The sequence below is a fragment of the Jaculus jaculus genome, chromosome 20, assembly GCF_020740685.1.
Source record: "Jaculus jaculus isolate mJacJac1 chromosome 20, mJacJac1.mat.Y.cur, whole genome shotgun sequence".
NCBI lineage: Eukaryota > Metazoa > Chordata > Mammalia > Rodentia > Dipodidae > Jaculus > Jaculus jaculus.
This window is the reverse complement of record NC_059121.1, coordinates 25,723,488-25,748,473: the sequence shown is the minus strand read 5'-3', so window position 1 is coordinate 25,748,473 and position 24,986 is coordinate 25,723,488. Positions and strand designations below refer to the sequence as shown.

The 24,986-nt window shown below is 41.8% G+C and overlaps 1 long non-coding RNA gene across 1 annotated transcript; it reads right to left on the bottom strand.

The window, feature by feature from the left end:
• Positions 1-16,538: 16,538 nt before the first annotated feature.
• Positions 16,539-24,230, bottom strand: LOC123456249. The gene is made up of 3 exons (XR_006634411.1): positions 23,980-24,230; positions 21,615-21,712; positions 16,539-16,658 (listed from the first exon to the last, which is right to left on the bottom strand). It is a non-coding gene; the product is annotated as an uncharacterized LOC123456249 (long non-coding RNA).
• Positions 24,231-24,986: the final 756 nt, after the last annotated feature.

The window sequence follows — 24,986 nt, the reverse complement described above, 5'->3', positions numbered from 1 at the left end:
AGATTAAACGGGACAGCTAATTATGAAAGATAAAGTGAACATGCTAAGTGTGCGGAATCCTTCAACCCGAATTTCCAGGTTTCTAAAAAGCGATCTCGTATTATAATGTTTTCACATTTGGAGTTTTTCTTTTCATTGTAATGGGGTGTGTGGGTTGCTGTGTGTACCATCCCATACACTCACCTGAAGCTGGAGTCGGGGGGCGGGGGGAAGGCACCCTACTACAATGGCCAGAGTGAAAGACTGGGTGTCCTGCATCCAATTAACACTCTTCTACATTTGTTTCTTCAGCCCGAATCTACTGATCCTGGACCTTGCAGGTTTCTGCTCCACTGGAGAGACTGGGGTCACCAGTCCAGATGCCCACGCCCAAATGTTTTACGTGGGATGCGGAGATTCAAACTCTGGTTGCTTCAGGAGTCCTCTGTTCTTCCGCTTGTGCAGGAAACACACTTAACCATCATTTCAGATCTTGGAGTTTTTCTTTTTTTTTTTTAATTAGAAAAAAAATTAAAAATTGCTCTTAACCAAAAACACACAGATCTTGGTCATTCTCTGGACATAAAATGCACGCAGTTCTACCTTTAGCATTGAAATCCTAGGGTGATATTTTCTAAATAAGACGTTAGGTCAATGTTTTCCAGAGATTAATGATTACATGGTATAGAGAAGTGGTTATACAACCAAAATCCTAACAGATGTCTTCAAAACCTTTATCTTTCCCTGAAACAAAGTCCTCAATCCCACCCCAAAAAACATCGAATTAAAAAAGTTTTCTCTGTTCCCAAAAGCTGCCAAGAGAGCATTGAATATTTAGTGTTATAACACGCATGTTTAATTCGCAATTTATGGAATGCCACTTTTGTGGTTACAGTGGGGCTCAGCTTTGTTCTTTTGTCACAGGCTGAGTGGGCAGAGGTTTGCTTTTCTCCAGGGGACTGGAAATCTGCAGGGTGAGAGTAGACCGGTAACGTATATCAAACACGGAGCAGAGGCAATGGCTTGAAACTTCAGAACATAGTAATTTTTTTTATAAAGGAATTATTTTCCTCTTTTATCTTAGAAAACAAACCGAAATCATGAAGCCTGTGTCTTATTATAGTAAGTATGCAATTTTTTTTTTTTTTTTGTTCAAGATAACCAAATGAGAATCATTATTTGGAATTCAGAGTTGAGTATTTTCCCCTAGTTTGTTTGGTACCACTGGTTTGTTTAATGCCGCATGTAGGCTAGCTTGACTATAAAGCAGCTTCTTTACGACGCTAAAAGGCTAGTTTGGAGCAGTGATCCATAACCTTTCTAAGATCCAGGGGACAATGTGATAGTGGGGTGGGAAGCTCCTAAGGGCCAGAGACTAGGGAGAAGTGCTTTGAAATTCTGTCTACTGGACATGACATGATCACTGTAATTATGAACATATAGCAGCTGAGACTGCCTGCTTGAGACCTGCAAAATAAAGACACACTAATATAGAAGGAAGAGTTATGAAGAGGGGACCCAACAGGAGAGACAAGAGTTGATAAGACAGACAGACGGACCAATGCACTGTAGTCACGTATACAGTCTTCAAATATCAATTGTCTTAAAGGTTTTCTTTTCAGCTATTGAAACTAGTCAATGTAATTATTGGAAAATATTTCTCTCAAGGTGTCTTGTTTTTAGCAACTGGTAGATGAGTAACAATTTCTTATAATTCCAGATAAGCTAGTTTTTTGTTGTTTTTTTCCAATGCTTTGGGAATCATTTCTGGGGCAGTAGAAAAAGTATGGAATTTAGTCCAAAATCAGAAACCATGACAATATTCAAAATCAAGAGAAAAGTCATTTGAGGAGAAGGCCAAAGCTCATGTAATCCGGTGGCAATCCCTAGTATCTGTGAATGGTCAGAAGACAAATGCACAACTGTAAACAAAAACAGATAACCAGACACCACTGTACAAAGTCTGGATACCCAAAGGTAAAATATTCCTCACAAATGAATCTGGAAGGATCCCTCCACCTAGGCTGATCATGGAGGAAAAAAAAAACAAAACAAAACACGAAAACCTTTTCCTAACAACACACCAAGGAGCCAGCCCTCCTTGGCACTTGGCATAAGAATATTACATTTGCTGGGCCTGGTGGCGCAAGCCTTTAATCCCAGCACTCGGGAGGCAGCGACAGGGGGATTTCTGTGAGTTCGAGGCCACCATGGGTCTACATAGTGAATTCCAGGTCAGCTTGGGCTAGAGTGAGACCTTGCCTGGAAAAAAAGAGTATTACATTTGCAGAACCTAAAAATCCCAAGCCTAAAGTGAAGAGGTCTGTGATCTTATGCCAATAGTGCCCACCATCAATGTCAGGCAGCCTAGGTAGCCTTCCCATGAGCCCAGCACTCAAGAGGCAGAGCCAGGATCTCCCTGAGGCTGTCTGTCTATCTAGACTAGCTGAATCGCCGAGCACTGGGTCCAATGAGAGACCCTGCCTCAGTAAATGAAGTGGAGAGCCACCAAGGAAGACAGCCCATGTCAACCGCTGGACTCTCATGGATGAGCACAATGTGCACACGTCCCTCACAGGTGTGCCCACACAAATGTGAATGCACGCACACACATTATAGAGTCCACCACACACACACCAATGTTTTCCGCAGCGATCTCGTTCAAGCCCCATCTCTAAGGAGCTCACCCCAGGTACACGCTTACAGGGAATGCTGTCACTGTCCTAGCGGCAGAACTGCCCACAGGTCGGTCCAGAGGGCGGGAGAGATGTGGCATCTGTGAGTCAGCCCTCACCTGGGCGGGGCTGAACTTTTTCCCAACTGGGTTGTCGTAGAGTTGTCCATGCTCCTGGAGGTGACTCCAGTCCACTCTGTGGCTCACTAAGCTAAACCTGTGTGGCGTCGTTCCTTTCATCCATTGTCAGTGCCCTAACCCGCTGAACAGATGCAAAGGGTTAACACAATTCTAATTGAAACCTTCCCATTCTAAGAAGGCACTGGAAAGAAGGAAAAGTGGAGAGTGTGCAGCTGGAGAGATGGCTTAGCGGTTAAGGCATTTGCCTGTGAAGCCTGAGGACCCAGGTTTGATTCCCCAGTACCCACGTAAGCCAGCTGCACATGGTGGTGCGTGCATCTGGAGTTCATTTGCCCTCACTAGAGGCCCTGGTATGTGCAGTCTCTTCTCTCTCTCTCTCTCTCTCTCTCTCTCTCTCTCTCCCTCCCTCCCTCCCTCCTTCCCTCCCTCCCTCCCTCCCACCTTTCTCTCATCTATCTCTATATCTATCTATCTGCCTCTTTGTATGTCTCAAATAAAAAAAAAAATAAGTAAAATATTTAAAGACTAGATAATATGCAAAATTCACAAAGTTCACAAACTGTGTGTGAAACATAATTTGAAAACATTTTGAGTTAGTTCAGAACAAAATCTGATCCCTCAAAAAACAGGGTTTGAATGTTTATCTAAGCTTGAGACATAATGATGGGGGCGTCTGATCCTCCAACTGGTATGTGTACCCTCAAGATTTCTTCAAGAATTTTCACAAACACAAGAACAGTGTTCAGAATGGATCCATCCCAGGGTAGAAAGTCTGGGTAATTGAGATAAAATATCTGTAAATATACCAAATTTCCTCCTTGGAAAACGGAGGAAAGCTCTTGTGGGGCTTCTTAATTTATACTTCATATAACCAAAGTCTCCAGGAAAGATTAAATGTACATTTCTATCTTCTAAAAAGAGGCAACCAGTACATGAGGACAGGTGGCTTGTTTGTTTTATATTATCTTTAACAGAAGCGGAAGTCAAACAACGATAATTGGGAGCTGGAAGAAAACAACAAAGTTCTCTTCTAGTTTCCAGACCAAATGCCAGCTTTAAAACAGGAGAATTAAGTATCTATAAATGGAGGTGGTTTGGCTCAGCCTGGCTGGCAAGTATTACATTTAAGTGAAAGGGGCACCAAAATGCTTCCTTCTCTATTAAAAACCCAAAGAATTTTAATTTAAACTTAATTACAGCTTTAAGTAAAATATTACACAATTATCCAGTCTCAAAGGACATGCAAAATAATGTCGTTTTGTAGGAAGTTGGTTCAGAATTGACTAGTTGCCAACTGTCAGGGGAAGGGATTTCTTTTTTTTTTTTTTTTCAGAGACCCCTGTGCAGAGGTTTTAAAAGGCAGAGGGAATAAAATGATATATGTGTACAAATAATTAGCATAACTTCTGCAATAATTCTCTGTGAAGCTCTTAAGTTTTTTTTTTTAATGAAAGAGAAGCACGTTGAAAATTGGAAAGTATTACCTCAATCTTTGAAGAGAGAAACATTTTCATGTTACAAAAAGTCAAGCAGCTTCCATCACAAAAACATTCCACTGTAGAGAGGCATGTCTTTCAAACTTGCAAATATTTTCTAATTAACTCATAAATGTTTATTCAAAGCAAGCGTCAAATATACAATTAAACACTTTAAATTAATTTATAGGCTAGACAGAGGAACTTCTCACATAGCAAAATATGTCATTATTATCTTTAATGTTTACATGTACATACTATAAATAATTGGTCTCAACACACAGGAAATCATCATTCCTGGGGGTCTGCTCTTGGTTATGAGTGTAAACCTTGGGCAGTGTTATACAAATTACAGTCTTTAATCAAAGACCATTGGCAAAAATTCCAGAGAACCATTAGCTATTTGAGCATAAAATAAAGTAAAACTACTGTAGTTTACTGTAACATCAAATTCTTGTTTCTTTTTTAAATTATTTATTTATTGAAAGAGAGAGAGAAAAGGAAGCTAGAGAGGGAGAGAGAGAGAGAGAAGAGAACGGGCATGCCAGAGCCTCTAGCCACTGTAAACAAACTCCAGACACATGCGCCACCATGTGCACCTGGCTTACATGGGTTCTGGGCAGTTAAACCTGGGTCCTTAGGATTCATAGGCAAGTGCCTTAACTGCTAAGCCATCCCAGTCCCAAACAGTCATTTCTAAGAAAGAAATTGAGTTACATATCAAAATACTTCTATCCCAATATTATTTTCATATTAATCATGTACATAGCATTTAAATATGAATATTTACTTGACTAGACAGCTACATTCAAACTAAATATTTGTTAAGACTAATTAGACCTACGTTGTCAGGCTGCTTCTCATCCCACAGGAGCTAATCTAAAATGTTTGACGCTTAAACTTTCGCTTGTTTTTTGTTGTTGTTGTTGTTGTTTGATTGTGTGGAGGCCTGGAGAAGAAACAGACACCTTGCAAGTGCTAGGAAAGCACTTTACCACTGAACTGTTTTCCGAGTCCTTGGGTTTGGAAGGTAGGTCTCCTTACGTAGCCTAGGACAGTCTCAAAATATCCATTCTCTCTCAGCCCCCAGAGTGAGGGGCTACGCACATACCCACGTTGTCATTGGCATGCATGCTGATAAATGTACCGTAGTGGTGTGTTCTTAGTTGTTTTTTGTTGTTGTTGTTGTTGTTGTTTACTTATAAGAACAGTTTGCTCTAGATTTCTTTCTGTTTTTTTTTTAATTTAGTACAATTTTTTAAGACTTATTACAGTGTGTGAGTGTGTGTGTGTGTTAGCCTGATAGAGCCAACTTCTATGGTAGACCCCATGGCTCCTATTTCTTTTTTATTTATTTATTTTTGTTTATTTTTATTTATTTATGTGAGAGCAACAGTCAGAGAGAAAGAGGCAGATAGATAGACAGAATGGGCTCTCCAGGGCCTCCAGCCACTGCAAAAGAACTCCAGACTCATGTGCCCCCTTGTGCATCTGGCTAATGTGGGTCCTGGGGAATCGAGCCTTGAACGGGGGTCCTTAAGCATGCCAGGCAAGCGCTTAACCACTAAGCCATCTCTCCAGCTAGGTTCCTATTTCTTGACGAATGCATCTGCGTGTGACTGTCTCCCATACTGAAGTTGTGCCCCATAAGATGCAGTAGATACAATGCTATGTGACTTCTGGGGCTGGGTCATATTGATTCTGGCAATATTGAATCTGCCTGAATTTTTCTTGGGACTTGAAGTCCAGTCAGCATGTTGAGGGGGAAAAAACAAAAAGCAGAGTTTGAGAAGAGGCTACTTGGAGGCATTACAGCTGATAACCTCAGCTCAAGTATTAGCCAAGAGTAAACTTCAAGTGCCCAAAACAGAGTGAGCCAGTTGTCAATCCCGCCAAGTCCCCATCATGTAGCAGCTCGGGCCGAGGCCCGGCGGGGCCAAGTGTGTCGTCACGTCACATCAGACCCATGGGTGCGTCTGCTTGGACACCCTGAGAAGCAAGTCCCAGGAAGAGGTCTGCTGTCTGTGTGAGAGATCTTCTGGTGGCAATTCCAAAGAAGCATAGCTTGACCAGCAGAGGAAGAGCCTTCACACCGCAGCACAGGTAGAACTCTTGGAAAGACAGAGGGTGAGGTATTTCACGCTGCTTTCCGGACATCCTTGACCAGGCTGGTGGGGAGTCCCGAGGCAAAGGCTGACTACGTGATGCCCCCATGAGGCAGAACGCACTTGATGTGAGCTCCCTGGCCGTGTTATGAGCAACTGAGCAGGTGTCTTTCACACGATTGTCATGGCAAATTTGATGGCAGCTGGTCAGGCACCTAAAAGTGCATTCCTCAGCCATGTTATGGGGAATTTAAAGAATGTCTTTGGCATAATTGTCCTGGGTGATTTGATGGCAGCTGGTCCACCAGATTAGTTGTCTATTCTCCAAAAGAGATGTCCTCTGTCTCTCTCCAGCTATTGAGTCTCTTTTTAAAAAGTATTTATTTATTTATAAGCAGATAAAGGTAGAGAAAAGAGAGATAAGCCAAGAGAACGTGCATGCCAGGGCCTCCAGATGCAGCCACCAGACTTTAGATACATGCTCCCCTTTGGGCATCTGGCTTTATGTGGATGCTAGGGGATTGAACCCAGGTCTTTAGGTTTTACAGGCAAGTACCTTAGCTGTGAAGTAGCTCCAACCCTCTTTATCTGAAGGCACCAATCCACTTCCCTGTGCTTCTCTAAGAAGCAACATTCTTGCAAGAGCCTTTCTTCTTAAAGCATAGCCTTCTAATGGTGCAGGCACTATTGGATTTCTAAGGCCAGTCTGCAGTGTCCTTGGCTGATTCATCTTCCTCCGAGAAACCTTTAAAGATGAGGTCACCTCGGGAATTTTCCATAGGCCTTCCTCTTAAAGATCTTAAAGATGAAGATGGGTCCAGCCGCAGCTTGAATGCAGCAATTCTGACAAGCACAACTGGGCTTCGTTATCCTCTTGTCTCTGTTCCCACCGCATCAGTCCACTCCTCATCTCCACAGCTGGTGACGGTGACTGTGCGGTACATGTTTCTATGGCAAGGATGATGGGGAACTTTCTCCTGGGACTATGGACTCTGAAAAGTCCAAAGATCTACAGTCAGCAAGTGAGAGACCCGGGAAAGTAAACACAGATTTTCATTGCAAAAGCGAGCAGACTAGAAACCCAAGAATAGCAGATGTTTGGGTGTGAATCTGAAACAGTTCTAGCTTTTCACAGTATGACGTCACTCCCACTGAAAGAGGCACACCAGTATTCTGTTCTACTCAGATCTTCAATCGATTGGACGAAGGTCACTCACCTTCACATTTGGAAGGGGAAAAAAATGTGTTAGTCTACCAAGTAAATGCTGATCTCATGTTAAAAAAAAAAAAATGATTTCAGGATGGAGAGACGGCTTAGTGTTTAAGGCTGCTGCCTGCAAATACAAAAGACCCAGATTTGATTCTCCAGATGCATATGGTGGCACATGCATCCAGAGTACATGTGCAGTGGCAACAGGTCCCAGTGTGCCCATTCTTTCTCTCTCACTCTCTCTCCTTCTCTCTCTCTCTTTCACTGTTTCTATTGAATAAATAAAAGTAAAATATTTCAATTTTTTTCCCAGAGACACTCAATATGTTTGTCCAATTATCTAAGCACCCTATGGATCACTTAACCTGATCCATGAAATTAACCATCTTAGTGTTGTTGGCCTGGTGAATAAAGCCAATCACATTTTCGTTCCCAGATGATCACATTGTTCTCTCATCAAGGTTGCCACAAGTGTCCATTCGCAGGTCTAATAATAACTAGGAAAGATGGTAATCTGTGTCTGTAAATCACCTCGGTTCAGGATATATTCTTAACGTCAAGATCACCGTCCACAGGTATCATTTTGCTTGCATGGTATTAGGTTTATTTGTTTTTTAGAGGATTGTGGATCTTTCCATTTATCCCATATTGAATATCAAGTTAAAAAGAATTACTGGGCTAGAGGAATGGCTTATTGGTTAAGGCATTTGCCTGCAAAGCCAAAGGACCAAGGTTTGATCTCCCAGGACCCAAGTTAGCCAGATACACAAGGAGGTCCATGTGGCTGGAGTTTGTTTGCAGTGGCTAGAGGCTCTGACACACCCATTCTCCCTCTCTCTCCCCCTTTCTCTGTCAAATAAATGAATAAATAAAATGAAGTATTTTTTAAAAATGAATTATTTGGCCAGTACCAGAACTCAGTTGCTATCCACAATGAGCTGTTGACCAGAGAGACCTACGAGGTCCCCAAATCAAGACAGATTTCTGTCAAAGCAACTGATTATCCACCTGAGGCAAAAGGTAAAACCATATTGCCGAAGACACCATATGCTGACAAGACAGAATATGGAGAGACGTGGATGGAATCCAGAAGAGAAGCCAATTTCCAGACAGTAAAGCCATCTAGCGCTGGAAAGTGCTACAAGAGCTACTGGGGGAAAGTAGCCCACAATAGTGTGATCAAGCTGCGGTCTCAGCTACTCAGAAGCAAGCACCCTGGCATGATGTAAACGCCAGTGCAATAGCCACACAGAGCCTCGGTGGGAAATCAATAGCTTTCTGACTGGCAGAGAGATTCGCTCAATGTAAAGCACCCATATCTGGAATTGGGGACCAGATCAGAATCCTATGGAGACAAAGATTATGCTCCCCAGCATCAAGCTCTCATTAATCTTTGGCTAAAAGGGGGGTTACATACATCAACTTCTCCCTAAATTAATAATGCTTATCCCACTTAAACTATGCTGACTTCACTCTCCACTAGACAATCTGCTCTTTCTCAGAAGGTAGTGAGACCAAAGGAGATAAACTACACTTCGAACTTCAGCCAAGTCACAGCTGAAGCCACAGAGGAACTGGGGAGACCAGCAAGCGTGCTTCTTCCAGGCTGGTCCTTCAAAATCAGCACCAGAGTGAAGGAGACAGAATCTGAGGACACTCAGCACCTACCAAAGCAGAGATCCAAAGGCTTCTAAGAGCTCATCACTGAAGTAGACTTAAAACTCACCCACCATGGCTGAGGGAATTTTGCGAAAGAGGGGTCAGAAAGATTGTCAGAGCCACAGGTTGAGACGTCATGCCCAGAGGCGTTCCCTCCTCCCAGAAGGTAACTCTGCCTCTCCCACAACACATAACCCACAACCCCATGGGGAATACCTGCCACCTGGCTGAGGAGCATCCCCAATGGAATGGGGCAGGGATGAGGAAAAGGGGGTGCCAACACATGATGCATCTATACAAAATGTGTTGCTAATAGTAATAAGACAAAATAGAGAATTCTGGGGAATTTAGTTCCTTGTTAGGTAAGGCTAAGTGCTCTTCAGTGTTTGAAGTATCTATTTCCATAAATCTGAGCTTCACAAGTTCTAAAATGTTTTGCTTCATGGCAGTCATTTTCTTAAATTTTTTTGTGGGGGGGGGAAAGCAACAAATTTTGAATTTGTTTTCTACATGTTATACTATATTTTTTTGTCAAATCCTGCTTAGTAACATTGATATTAAAACTATTCCACAGTCCCTTGAGTATAGCAATCTCACACCAGACACAGTATATACTGTTTGGGAGACAAAAAAAAACAAAACAAAAAAAAAAAAAACCACTTAAAATCTTCCAATACTACCTGAAGGCCAATGACATGAGCTAGTCAGCTAGTATCTTCTTAATCAATAACAATAGAGGAATGCATGGGGGCATTATCTGTTATCAAGAAAGGCCTCCTTGCACGGTTTTCCTTCCTCATGCGCTCCATTATAGGTAATCACAAAGATAGCACCTCCTATAATTGTCAAACACATGCCTCACAAAAGACTTTTCAATGTTCCCTTAAGGTTTATGCATCTTGGGGAGTCATATACCAACACAAATTTTTAAGTTAACAGTTCTGCACAATTTCTACACAAAAGCAAGTTAGCCTATCTTTGGATATTCTTAGGTATTTGACAGTGTTTTCTTCTAGTTATCTGTAATAAACTTACTTTGTATTTTTTTGGCTTTCCCTAATAACCACATCTATTGTAACGTTCTGAAATTCACTGTGGAAGAGAGTACACAGTAGGCAGACGATGAACTACTGATATTCAAGTTACATGACTTTGCAGGATTTAAGTGTATTGAAATATCTTGTCCTATTCAAGCCAAGCTGCCTTTTTCTTAAAATATTTATTATACATACAAATACATACACACACACTATTACATTGTGTTAAAATAACATGGTATCCCTTTCTTGGTGTAAAAGATTCACTATTTTTCTCACTTGTAAGCAACCATAGTATGTTTGATAAAGGCAGACATGTGCATTGATGAATTCTCTCAGTTCAAGTTAATATTGCTGTCCCCTGCCATCTGTGAGGGATAGTTCTAGACCCCCACTCAGCTACTGCAATCCAAGAAAGCTCAGGAGCCTTATCGATATTGGCAGCATATCTGCCCATAACCTACAGTCATCTCGTAGACTGTAAGTCATCTGTTGATTATGTAAACCATACAGACAGTTATTACATTGCATTGCTTAAGAAATAATGACCAGGAAGGAAAGTGTATGTGCTGATAACAAACATAGCAATATCTCTGACCTGTGGTTGGTTGAATCCCCACGTGAGATAAGGTGAGGCTGAGGACTGACTACTCAGACTTTTCTTTTGGTAGCTGGACTTTTTAATATGATATATCATAATAACAATGTAACGTTTTTTATATATATATATAACATATAATATAATACTCTTCTGTCCCTCCACCTTGGGGGGGCCCTCCTCTGTGGTATCATTGTATGGGCCATGGAGTAGCAGGGGAAGCCAGTCTCTGGGTATTCTCATCCACTCTGTGAAGCTTACAATCTTTCTGCCCACCTTCTCGTTTGCAATGTTCCCAGAGCCACGGCAGGCCTGCTTACGATCTGACTTTGTGTTGCGTTCTCTGTACCCTCTGGATTTCTGCTCTGACAGGCTTTGGCTGATAGCCGTGTGTGTCACCAGCACCCCAGAGCTGGTTGTCAGGCTAGTGGCAGCAGCAGCGTTCATGCGTGCTCTTCCTCTGCAGGGCCTCCTGGGCCCTGGCAAAGGTGGGAGAGATGGCACGTCTCGTGGTGGGCCGTCAGCTGTCTACTTGCCCTATAGAGGGATCTTGGCTCTCCTATGTTTTCCTTCCCATCTGCCTCCAGCAAGCTTTCCAGGTGTCTACCTGCCCCACGCCATCTTTCTTTTCCACCTGAACATTCAGGAAGCCAAATCTTCCACCTAAGAACGTAGAACAGGAAATAGACAACCAACGGGCTAATGTATGACTGACTAAAGTATGATCTACAACCTCTCAGGCAATTTAGACACTTTTTTTTTCTGGCATATTATATCACGCTCAAGTTACAAAATGAACAAGGGACAGACTTTTGCCGACAGTTGTAGAGAATACGTACTTAAGAGCTGAGCTGAGTAGAGGTCATGTAGACCTGTATGATATGATTCACTGCCGGCTCACTTGATTCATCTCACTTCATGTTCTCACTTCTTTCATCAAGTGTGAGCGAGATTTCACTGCCGAGAGCTGAGTTCCTACATTGTGGGTGGAACAATGCTTTCAAAACCTGAAAAATTCTATTCATATATATAAGACTATGGGACCAGTGCAGCAAAGAAAGGGCAATCTTAAAAATAAACCCCGAACAGTACCCTGGCATAACAACCAGGAGAAAAGAAATTGTATAACAAATTGTGCCCCGAGTTGGAGAAAACATCTTTTATTTTTCATGTGGAAAGGAAAGGCCACCCTTACTGACCTAAATGTGGTTTGTTTGGCTTAATTGCTATTCCAAATGACCTTTCCACTTTGCTATATCTTAGAACATAATGAGATTAAATATTTGGATATTTTATTATTAGTGAATAATTTCACATACATTAACTTCAAACAAAATAACAAAGAAGGGTCAACAGTTAGTTGGTATGGCTGAGAATAGATAAGAGCATTTTCCTATCATGCTTACATTCCTGGGATTGAGTCCCAGCACCAAAACAGGAATGTAAGCAAAGAAATCATCGTGTGTGTGTGTGTCAAAGTGTGTGGGTGCATCAGGTAACCTTCTTCATCTACCTTATCCACCTTATTTTGAGACAGAGCCTCTCACCAGCCTGGATGTCATCAAGAAGGCTGGGGAAATGGCTTAGCGCTTAAGGCGCATGCTTGAAAATCCTCAGGACCCAGGTTTGATTCTCCAGATCCCAAGTAAGCCAGATGCACAAAGTGGCACACGCATCTAGAGTTCATTTGCAGTGGCTAGAATCCCTGGTGTGTCTATTCACCCATTCTCTCTCTTCTTCTTTCTTTCCCTCCCTCTGTCTCTAATAAATAAGCAATTTTAAAAGTTTTTTTTTTTTTTTTTTTTAAAGGAGAAGGCTAGAATGCCTTGTCAGGGGTTCCCAGGAATCACTTGCTTCTGCACCCGTACCCCAGTGCTGAGATTACAGGAATGAACCATGACCAGCATTTTTTTTTTTTTTTTCAGCATGGCTCACAGAGACCGGAGTCAGTTCTTCACACTTGGAAGGCAAAGCATGTTACTGAATAAGGACCCTCTTCAGCCCAATAGCTGTTATTTGCTTGGTATTATTGTTCTGAAAATCGAAAGTCCGTACTAACTAATAAGAATGTATCACCACTTTGTGGCAATCCTGTCAGACTATAGAAGTATGATGCCAAGATCCAGCTTAATTTATAGAATCGACTAGCAGTGTAAGTTTAACTGCTTTTTCTTTACTAATATTTTATTAATTTGAGAGAGAGAATATGGGGACACCAGGTCCTCCTGCCACTCATTGTAAATGAACTGCAGATGCACACACCACTTTGTGTGCACCTGGCTTTATATGGCGACTGGCGAATCAAACCCAGGGCATCAGACTTTGCAGGCAAGTGCCTTTAGCAGCTGAGGCATTTCTCCAGCCCTTAACTGCTATTTCTATGTAGCTCACAGCCACACCTCATTCTCTGAACCAAGATGCCACCTTCAACCCTACTCCTGTTTGCCAGTCATTACTGTCCTTCACCTCAGACTATGTTGTTGCCACCTGACATACCACAGCTTCCAAATCTAATTCTCTCTGAGTATTACCGTTAGTGGATACTCACACAGTGTTGATGAAAATTCACTCTGCCTTAAGATTAGCCTAGTTCTGCTAGGGATTTTCGCGTGTCCCAAGGGTCTTTTCACTTATTTTACTGACAGTATGCGATGCCTTCAAAATAACAGGCAGGGAAGCATAAAGTGCTAGCCTTTCTGCGTTAATAAGCTTACTTTGTTGCCATTCTCCTGGGCTATATGGTATCTCTCTTGCTCTCTCTTTCTCTCTCAAATAAATAAATACATTTTTAAAACTCCAAGCTAAAATTGTGAGAAAAATAAAATTAAAAAACCCTCCAAGCTAAAATAAACCCTTTTCCTTCCATAAGTTAATTCTGGTAGGGAGTTTTTGTTCCACCAACCAGAAAGTAACTGGTACCCACTCTCCAGCATATATTCACTCCAATTGGCTTAGTTGAGTCCATACTCACTCTGCTGTAAGCCTTTCTTCCTTTGTTTAAAATCTCTAGCGCTTATTTAACTTAGAGTTAAGCAGACACTTTCATCTTCCAGGTTTGCCTGATAACCAGTCTCTTTGCTGATTAAACTCACACTTTAATCAAATGAATCTTACTCTTTTTTTTTTTTTTTTCCAGAGGAATAATCCACATATCTGTTCTCAGTAAAGGAGTTCTTTGTGTTGGGAAAGATAGCCTAGGGTGAGTTAGCTACAACAGGGTGGTGGCTCTGGGTGGAGCTGTGCATATATATTTAGCATTACCTCGGGTCACAGTTACATCAGGGCTTTTCCACCAGGTTTAGTAAGACTGGAAGAAAGCAAAAGGGATTTACCTTTTAAAGCAACACACACTAAAGTGAGAGCGGGTGAGTGCTCTCAGATCAGAGGGCAGAGCCTCCCGTCAAGGCTATGAGCAGCACCAGGGAGAGCTCCCGTTGTGCCAGTCTGAGTTCAGCTAACCAGCGGGCCAGTCTGCCCTGCCAGGAGAGAGGACCCCTCCTGTGATCCTGATCCCCCTATATTGCATGAACTAGCAGCATGAACTTCAGGTCCCTTTAGTCAGATATCAGCCCTCCATGGAGGAAGCTTCATTCTCCTTCGTCTCAAACCTAGTGGAATATTAAGCCAGGTCTATTTGGAGCTCAGTTATCCGGAGTTCAAGATGTTACTAGATAATGTTTTCCTTCTTCAACACACAACCACCTTGCTGGTGATTGCCTCCCTTCCCAGCATGACCCCCAGCCAATAATGAAATGCCCTCCACCCGCCCCCCAAGGTTCTCTTTTCCTATATGTGTAGAAATCTCACTAGAGATACAAAGCCTAACTAGGGTCAGCAGAGGGTTTCTCTCTGCACCCAGTGTCTCACCCAGCTCAATCCTGTTTAGTTCCCTCCCCCTGCCAAGCACTGACCTGGAGAATCCCCACCTAGAATTGACAACAGAAAGTATGATGGATGGGAACTTCAGCCAGTTGACATGTCAATATTTGTCACCAACCCTCCACAGCACTGGTGCAGGGAGTGAGAATATAAACAAATCGAGGGACAATGGCTAAGTATGGGGCAAACAATGTAGGTTCTCACTCAGAGCAAAAAGAACTGCCGCTGCAGAATTCCAGCTTGCCAGCCACAGAGACCAACGCTGGGGCCATGAATGTGGCCAACTGCACAGTTTCTTGAGAAAACCGATCAGTCACTCATAGGTGAATCGACTGCAGTTGATTCATTCTACCTTGGGAAGGCACAGTGTCAGGCTTTGTTGATCACATATTCATGATTGAAGTGACTTACATGTATTCAAAACAACACCAGCAATATATTCTTCCAGAGTATTTGATACACTGTGACATTACTCCTACGGAATTGCATCACCTTTAAGGGCTTACTTTACATAAAAAAGTGATACAGCAGTGTCCACTTGATAATGAAACCCACTGAGGGTTTCATAATAAATACATATAAATAAATTTATATAAACTGAGGGTCAGCTATCATTCATACAATCACTGATACTTCCTTAAAGTATATTAATGGTTGGCTGTATAAAGTATGGCTGGTGCCTCTAACTTAAATGACTTAACCTCCGATGTGTTGGTGTCTCTCTCTTTACCAATAATTCTAAATGAATTGAATGGACCAAAAAAAAAAAAAAGTACTGCTGGGATGCCAGCTTAGAGGTGGCACAGTGCAAAATGTAGGTGTTAGCCTTTAAGCTTTAGTATGTACATTGAGTCACTAACTTTTATCCAGCACAAAGATTATAACCAGATAGAATAGGCTGGTCTGGATACCAAAGTGACCATGCTTCAGTGACCCAGCTGTGGAATTTCGTCTTTCCAGTTCTGCCATTCTGCCCCTGGGGAACAGATGACAGATCTCACTGAAGTTTAATTTATATAGCTCTTGCGTGGTAACTCCGGGCTCCTTGTCCCAAGGCAGCAGGAAGCAGAAAGAGAAGCTGGAGTCATTATCCCAGATGATCAGGTGGATGCGTGGGTGCTGTTACACGCTGGGGGCAGGAGGGACCGTGTTTGGTATATGGAAGTGGTCAACAGTGGTGCTCCTGGGCATTCCCTTGACCAATGCTATTTGGCAATGGACATGAGCAGAAACCCTCAAAAGAACGTGGTTAGACTGGAGATGCAGCTCTGTGTTACAGTGCCTGCTTAGCAGATACAAGGCCTCGAATTTCATCATCACCTCAAAAAATAAAAGAAAATGAAAAACAACAATGGATGTAGAGTTTGGACTCCTTACATATGAAGACCTTGATTGTCCTATGACAGAAGCCCCAGACCAGCACTGTTGCTGACTGAAGATGAGATGAATCTGGAACAGACAATAGAAGAATTCACTAGCAGCCATCAGAGGCTAGTCTAATTGGTTCCCCTAAGGAAGAACAAGCCATCGGGAATACAGATGGGGAAAAAATAAAATAAAAGCATGCATTTAAAGGGAGCCAAGTAGCTCAAGTGTTGGACTGTCAGGTACCCTTTGGGGTTTATGAAGGAATCCTCGGTGGCTGGGAGGTTTGGCGAAAGGTAGCCTTGCCTCTAGGAGCAATCCACATTTAATGGCTGGTAAATAGGGCTTTATGAAGCCCAGGCTCCTCGCCACAGAACAACGTTAAAGGTCTTTGCCAGCTTAGGGCTACCTGTGTGGTTTGATTGAAGAATTCTTTGCAGTTGTATCACAGGCCAAATTCTCCTTGTTTCTCTTCCAAAAACACATGCTGGTGAAATTCCTGCATTTTATTTTCCAGTCAATGTCTTCCATGGACTCTGTGACATCTCAAAAGGGGAATTTAATTAGATATATTCTTAGACAATATAAGCTTCCAGAAATAACTCTTAAAGCCACCTTAAACTTCATTAATGTAGCAAACTTTGTTGTTGTGCCTTTAATGTGTTTAACAGGTAGAAAGTTTTCTGGACAGATTCCAAAAAGGATGTAGGTGGTAACATGCATTTGAGAAACAATTCTTAAGCATGAAATATATTAATGTCTAAGAAAATCAAAAGTTATAAAGCCTTATCACCCATATGGCATTATTGTAGCCAAAGATTACACTTCACATATAATTTAACTGCTAGCCAAAGTACCAGAGAAGTTTCAGCTTCTGGAAGGTTACTACGCAAATAGTGTAAAGGCTCTGTGATGAAGAAAAGTACATCTATTAGTTAAACATAGTCTCTGTAACAGAAATATGCACCATTTTAATTAGCAATTTTGAAATAATTAAAGACCTATGAATATATTCCAGGTAATAATGAAAAACTCTATTAACAACTTTTCATGATGTTATAAACCATTTTAAGATCTTTGGGCTGGAGAGATGGTTCAGCAGTTAAAGTGCTTGCCTGTGCAGCCTAAGGACCCATGTTCAACTCTCCAGTTCCTACAAAAGCCAAACGCACAAGGTGAGGCAAACACAAGGTCGCACATGCCCACTAGGTGGCACACACGTCTGGAGTTTGACTGCAGTGGCTGGAGGCCCTAGCGTGTCAATTCTCCCTCTCTCTCTCTCTCTCTCCTTTTTCACTCTCATTCTCTCTCACACACACATAAAAAGGCCAGTCTGTTGTGCTTGCCTCAAAAAAAAAAAGTAAAAGATTAGCTTCACTGAGTAACAACCTGTGTTAATGAATCAAAATGCAAATAATGACATCAGACCAAGATGGAGAAAATGCTAAGAACAAAAGTCAGGAGTGGCAGAGTAATTTATTACAGACACATCCACTGTACGCAACCAATAGTATTGTAAGCCCATGCGTGAAAATTATAAAACCAGATTAATTCACTGAACTTGCCACTTTAAAAAAAAAATCACTGAGTAAAATCAAGCATAGAAGACTTGGATTAAGGCAACTAATTTATTTCAGATCACAAGTTCACTTGTTTGGGAGGTAAATTTTCATTAAAGACAGCATAGTGGAATTGCTCAGATCCTGAAGTGGAACATCCTTATAACCGTATTGCAGGTAAATCCCAAAGGGAAGAAGTAATCCCCCCCCGCCCCCCAGAGCAGCTTGGCTATGGATAATTTAGTGCAGGGATCCTTTGCTGGGTCATCAATCTCATGGTAGTAATTTGTCTTTTTTTTTTTTTTCAATATACTTTGTTTGAGAGTGAGAGAGAGAAGGAGGCAAAGAGAGTGAGTATGGGTGTGCAAGGTCCCCTGCCACTGCAAAGGAACTCGAGACGCATGCAACCTTCAGAGCATCTGGCTTTGCTGTGGGCACTGGAGGATCCAACCCAGGCTGTCAGGCTTTTAAGTAAGCGCCTTTAGCTGCTGAGCCGTCTCTAGTCCTGAAGTGCCCATGTCACACCTCTTGGGCTCATATGCATGTGTGGCAAGCCCTGTCCCTGCGTCATCTCCTCAGACCCTCTATCATCATCTTTAAAATACGAGTGTTAACGGTGCCTTCCTTAGGAGATATTAGTTATGAGATAATGCACTAAAATGGGTAGAAAACCATGACTCAACCATCATTAGATATTGTCTTTCCCAAGTGAGTTTGTGAGAAATCTCCTAGTATCCTTGCCATAAGTAGAAGATAGGCTATCTTGGAAAGTTAAAAATTTAAGAAGACACAATAAATATAATGGCATAAATATGTATGTATGTATGTATATATATACACACACACGCACACACACACACACGCATATATACATATATATGTGATTTGGAATATCTGTTCAATTTGTTTACATTACTCAAAAAGAAAACAATTGTTGAATTATTAATTTTTTTTTTTTAAAAAAGCATAGTGATCACCGGACGTGGTGGCACACGCCTTTAATCCCAGCACTCGGGAGGCAGAGGTAGGAGGATTGCTGTGAGTTTGAGGCCACCCTGATACTACAGAGTGAATTAATTCCATGTCAGCCGGGGCTACAGTGACACCCTACCTCGGAAAAGAAACAAACAAAAAACAAAACATAGTGATCAAATACATCTGTAATCTACGTCCTGGGGTTGGGGAGGAGACAGGAGGATCCAGGAGTTTGAAACCAGCCTGGGCTACATAGTGCAGCTGTCTCAATGAAACAAAACACAGATCAAAAGCAATCCTTTCTTGTCTGTAAAATGTGCAAACATAATCCCTCGTTTTAATCTCTCATTATCAGCCACCAACTTCTTTCATATCAATAAACAGAGGATATAACGATCTGTTGGGGGGGGGGAGTGGTTCCCGATAAATACCCGCATGCTAATCCCCAGGGCCTGTGAATGTGATACCCCATGTTTCAGCCTGTGAGATTAAGTTAAGGATCTTACAATGAAGAGATCATCCTGGATTTTCCAGGTGGGCCCCGTGTAATCACGAGGGTCTTTGTGAGTAGGACCATGAGTCTGAGTGGAGGAAGGACTGGCAGTGCGAAGATTACAGGAAGGGGTCAGGAGTCAAGGCTACGTGCGGGCTTGGGAACTGGAAAGCGCAAAGAATGCGTTCACCTCCTTGAGCTTGCACCGGACACTGAGTACTGCGGACAGCTTAAAGGTAGGGTATCTAACCTTCAGATCTAACCCAGTGAATTAGTGATGATTTCTTACATAAAAAAAAAGAAAAAAATCATAAGCTTATAGAGTATCTATACTGCTGTTTTCCTCTAGTTCCCCATATCGGTCCTTCAACCATTCTCTGACTGGATCTATGTCGCTCATGCTGTGCCTCTGGCTTCTCGACACGGCGAGTGAATGGGAGACACGGGCGATGTGAAGGCTGGCAAAGCCATCGCGTCAGCCTTGCAGGTCACTGTAACGGTGTTGTTTCGCGAGCTTTGCAGCTTCTGCTGGCTCCCTCCCAGGGACACCGCCTCCATCCTCCTCAATTCTCCAGTTTAAACCCCGTGATTGTACCACAAGTACAGTGCCTGGCTCACCGTAAAATACCCTTCCTAAACTATTTATCTAGGACTCAAATAGTTTAGCCTTAGAATTCTCTTAAGCTTCTCCAAAAGAAAACTAAACACAAGAACATCTGGGCTGGAGAGATGGCATAATGCCTAAGGCGCTTGCCTGCAAAGCAAAAAGACCCAGGTTCGATTCCCCAGGACCCACATAAGCCAGATGCACAAGGTGACGCATGTGTCTGGAGTTCATTTGCAGTGGCTGGAGGCCCTAGTGTGTTCTCACTCTCTCTCTCTCTCTCTCTCTCTCTCTCTCTCTCTCTCTCTCTCTCTCTCCTCTCTCACTCTCACTCTCTTTCTCTCTCAAAAAATAAATAAATATTTTAAAAGACTGATGATCTATCAGTAATTTGCTTTAACTTCACCCTTTAAGCTGAATCATAATATAGCTTGCCTCATATTAAAAAGACAAAATGCTCATTTTATGGTGGTTGTATTTATATACACATAAGTAACATTTAATGAGTGTAGGAAAGATACTGTTAACAAGTTGAATTGACTTGTCATCTTTCTAACTAATTAGCCAGGTAAAAATAATAAACACAGTTCATGAACTCTTACAGTTTTCTGTAATGTAAAATTCAGTCCAATATAAAGATTCATTATAGCTATAGAGGGATAGCAAATAGAAATCAATATTGCAAATGCATGTGCCCATCAGAAGCACATTTATTTTGTTGTGTAAGCCCTTGGAATATAGTTCAGTCATTCATCACTTGCCTAACATATGCAAGGCCCTGGGTTGAATCCTCAGTATGACAGGAAAAAGAAAAAAAATAATAATGATGATACAGCTGCCCTTAAGAATTATATCAGGGCTGGAGAGATGGCTTAGCGGTTAAGCGCTTGCCTGTGAAGCCTAAGGACCCCGGTTCGAGGCTCGGTTCCCCAGGTCCCACGTTAGCCAGATGCACAAGGGGGCGCACGCGTCTGGAGTTCGTTTGCAGAGGCTGGAAGCCCTGGCGCGCCCATTCTCTCTCTCTCCCTCCATCTGTCTTTCTCTCTGTGTCTATCGCTCTCAAATAAATAAATTTAAAAAATAAAATTAAATTAAAAAAAAAAAAAAAAAAAAAAAAGAATTATATCAATGCAAAGCCAAATGTCTGGACTAATCAAAACACTTATTGTAGACTGGAGGAATGGGTTCATGGTTAAGACACTTGCCTGCAAACCTAAAGGGCCCAGGTTTGATTCTCCAGGACCCACATAAGCCAGATACACAAGGTGGTACATGCTTCTGGAGTTCATTTGCAGTGGCTGAAGGCCCTGGTGTGTCCATTCTCTCTCCCCCTGCCCAAATAAATAAAATTTTAAAAATAAAAAAAATTAGTCAACCATCTAAACAATGACTATAATTTGAAAATGAGTACCACAAGGATAGTCATTTTTGCATCTGGGCCTGTAGGAACTGCATCTAGGGGCAGAAATTAAGTAGAAGGGCACTTCTGTCATGTATTTAAATTGGAAACATTCATAGTTCGCTGAATGAAATAAGGATCCTCCATAATTCTCCTATCTCTCCATCAATCTCCTCAGATTGGTTGGATACATGTCGTATAGAAATCAGGAAACTCCTCATGGATTTCACAAGGGTCGGGTGCTGCATATTATTTTCTCCTCTTCGGGTATGTAATAAAAGATGCTGAGAAACAAAGCAAAGTTTCCCACCAAGCATGCTGTACATCATGTACATAAGTTATAACTGCTTTGGCTACCGTTTTGCTTTTCCCTGCCTTAAATATTAACTCTGTTCGTGCGTCTCACTTTATTCAAGAGTACCACAGAGGAGAAGAGGGGCCTCCAGATGACCCAGCACTCACCTGTGTTCCTGGAAATGCCATAGAGTCTTATACTTGGAGACACAATAGCGTCAGTGCTGCATTCTCAGGGAAAGAAAGACAGGAAGACACTTCACTCCCTAGATGAGGCAGAATAAAAATGCCCAGATAAAAGGATGGTGAAAATACAAAACCAATTAAACATGCACGTTTAGATTATAATGTCAGTTCCCGCATTTAGCTATAAAGTTGGTTTCCATCTCCATATCTCCACAGGCATATTAAATGGAGGAAATATTCACACTCACATTGTATTAGTCATGCGTTTGAACTACACTGAGATGCTGTCATTCAACTTGCTGGTGCCTGACAGTAATACACAATGTGCTTGAAGTGCACACACAATGCATGTGTGCGTGTTGGCTTTTCCAAGGTTGGCCTAACATTTCACACACTATTGCAGTAAGTATTATATCTTGCCAAGAACACTGCACATAGAGTTGTAATTAACATATATGATAATTGACCTACAATTAACATGACACTGAGCTTTTCCTTAAGTCGATGCATACCCTATTATGCCTTGTGCTGAGCCCAAATTATAATACTGTAACATTATGTCTCACATTACACGTGTTAATAAATATGTGATCATATTAGTATTGTTATATATAGGAGAGTATATATTACTTTCTGGGCAACTTTAAGTAAATAATAAATCCGTATGTTTCTACAGAGACAGACTAAATCATCAATGAGTGATTAACCAGAAAATAAATGCCTAGAGTATTTATCATTCGAGTTTTCATCAATACTTAAGGAAACTACTTTATCCTTCCTGATGCTATCATCATGGTCACTACCATTAATAGCAATTATAGTGGCAATGTTGTGATCTGTACAGTCATAGTACTTATTGAACTAATTGGATTTATATTTTTTAAATCACTTTCATATCAATTTTTTTCACATCAAGCACATATGTTAACATGTAGCTGTCTTTATTTATCTAAACCGGCTTACTACCAGGGTTCTTCTCAACCCCTCAAACCAAAATCTTGAGGTGGTCAAGCTCCCTCAACAAAATGCTGGAGTATTTGCACATAACATATTCACAGTGTCCAGTGTACTTTAAATCAGCTCTGGATCATGGTATGCAATACCATGCAAATCATATGCAAATGGCTGGACTGAGTGAGTCATTTGTTTCATCAATTGACCAGATACTTCCCAGCAACCAGCTTAAAGGTGGAAGGGGTTATTCTGGTTCACCTTTCCGAGGAATTCAGTCCCTCGTGACAGCTACTTGGCTTGTGGCATTGACCGGAAAGCAGAGACCTGGGGATGGAAGTACTCTGCTGGCTCCTGCCTTCGCATGTTGTAAACAATCTAGGGACCCAACCCATGGGATAATTTCATTCAGGGTAGATTTTCCCTCCTCACTGAAACATCTCTCATGACTCCCTCACAATTGTGCCTCTTTAATTAAGAATTATTAATTAATTTTGTTAATCCTATCAAGTTGACAATCAAAAATAATTGTCAAGGGCTGGAGGTATGTCTCAGTAGCTAAGGCACTTGCCTGAAAAGCCAAAGGAGACAGATTTGATCCCCTGTTATTCACATACATCTAAATGCCCAAAGTGGCACGAATATCTGGGGCTTGTTTGCGGAGGCAGGAGGCCCTGGCGTGCCCATTCCGTCTATCTGCATCTCTTCTGTCTCTTCTCTGCTTGCATATAAAGAAATTAATACGAATACACATTTTTTTTTTATTCTGAGAGAAAGAGGCGAGGGGCAGAGAGTACACCAGGCTTTGTGGAGCATGAATGATATTGTAGGCTTGCATCACTGTGTGTCTTGCTATGTGGGACCTGAGGATTCAAACATTAGTTCTTAAGTTTTGCAGGCAAGCACCTTAACTTCTAAGCCATGTCTCCAGCCCCCCAAAAATATTTTTTTAAAAAAATAATAAATGCCTCTGGGTATAGTGTCACATAACTTTAATCCCAGCCTTCAGGAGATAGAGGTACGAGGATCACAGTGAGTTCAAGGCTAGCCTGAGACTACATAGTCAATTCCAGGCTATTCTGGACTAGAACAAGATCATAAATTGAAAAACCAAAATAACCATCATCATCATCAAAAGCCCATATGATATTTTTTTTTTCCATTTTCTCTCTTAACAGATGTGAAGGAATGCTGTGTGATTTTAATTTACATTTAATTACACCTCACCTATGTTGTCCAGCTAAGGTTCATACTTTTCTCTAAAGCTTTCCCTTTATTCTTTGATGAAATCTGAAGCAAATACTTGGACAACACTTTTTCTACTTTAGTGCTTGAAAAGGAACCAACCTTGAGCTGCCTTAGCCTATCACAGGCATCACCTAAGAGAATCACTGACCTCGTAGAGAACAGACTTAGAATGAAGAATCTGGCGCTGGGTGAGCTTAGCCCACTATCTGGCAGCCTGCATCATGACGGTGGGCATTTAAGCTCTTGCCAGCTCTGCTGTGAGCTCTAACTCCAGACTTCAGCTGTCCTGGAACTCAGAGTTGTTCCCGATGTGTTGTCAGGCTTCTGGAGTATACAGTGGCTGATGCCAGCATCGATAAGAAGCAGAAAGTACTCAACATCAACTTGTCTCCTCCATGTCCGTAAGCTATGTCTGGGACTGAGGGAAAAGGTTAGAGGTTAAGATGCTTGCCTGCAAAGCCAAAGGACCCACATTCGATTCCCCAGGACTCGCATAAAGCGAGGTGCACAAGGTAGCACACACACCTGGAGCTCATTTGCAGTGGTTCGAGGCCCTGGATGCACCTATTATTTCCTTCCACCCTCTCTCTCTCTGTCTGTCTGTCTGTCTTCAATAAATAAACAAAATATGTTTCTTTAAAGCAGAGTAATCTATGTCTATTCTCTTTTTCCTTCTGCTTCACTGGGTAAGTAACTTGGATATGAAGTGGCATTTTGGATGCTACACCACATAGCAAGTGGGTAGGACATGGCAGGAGCAAGAGCCAAAACATTAAACGATGGCTTTGTCCCCCTTTGGTCAGCTGATCCGTAGGACTACCGGCCAGACTCCAGTACGGCCTCCGGGGGCCTCACACGTTTCATAGCATTTTTCCAATGGGAAGAAGGGACACAGCATCGCTCTTTTTGAATCTCATGAGGAAAATGTAGAGAGTTTTATCCTTGGAAAGTAAAATAATTAATAGTAGTAATAATAATAGTAATGTTCAAGAAATGTATACTTTCCAGTAGGAATTTCAAAATGAATATGGGAAGTCCCTCTTTCTCCTACAGATGAGAGGAGAGGCCAGGTGCTTGGTAGAGTCGCCCTTCCTCCAAATTCAGAGAGAGAAATCATGATAACCTAGGTCCATTTTGACCAGAGGGCACTTAGCT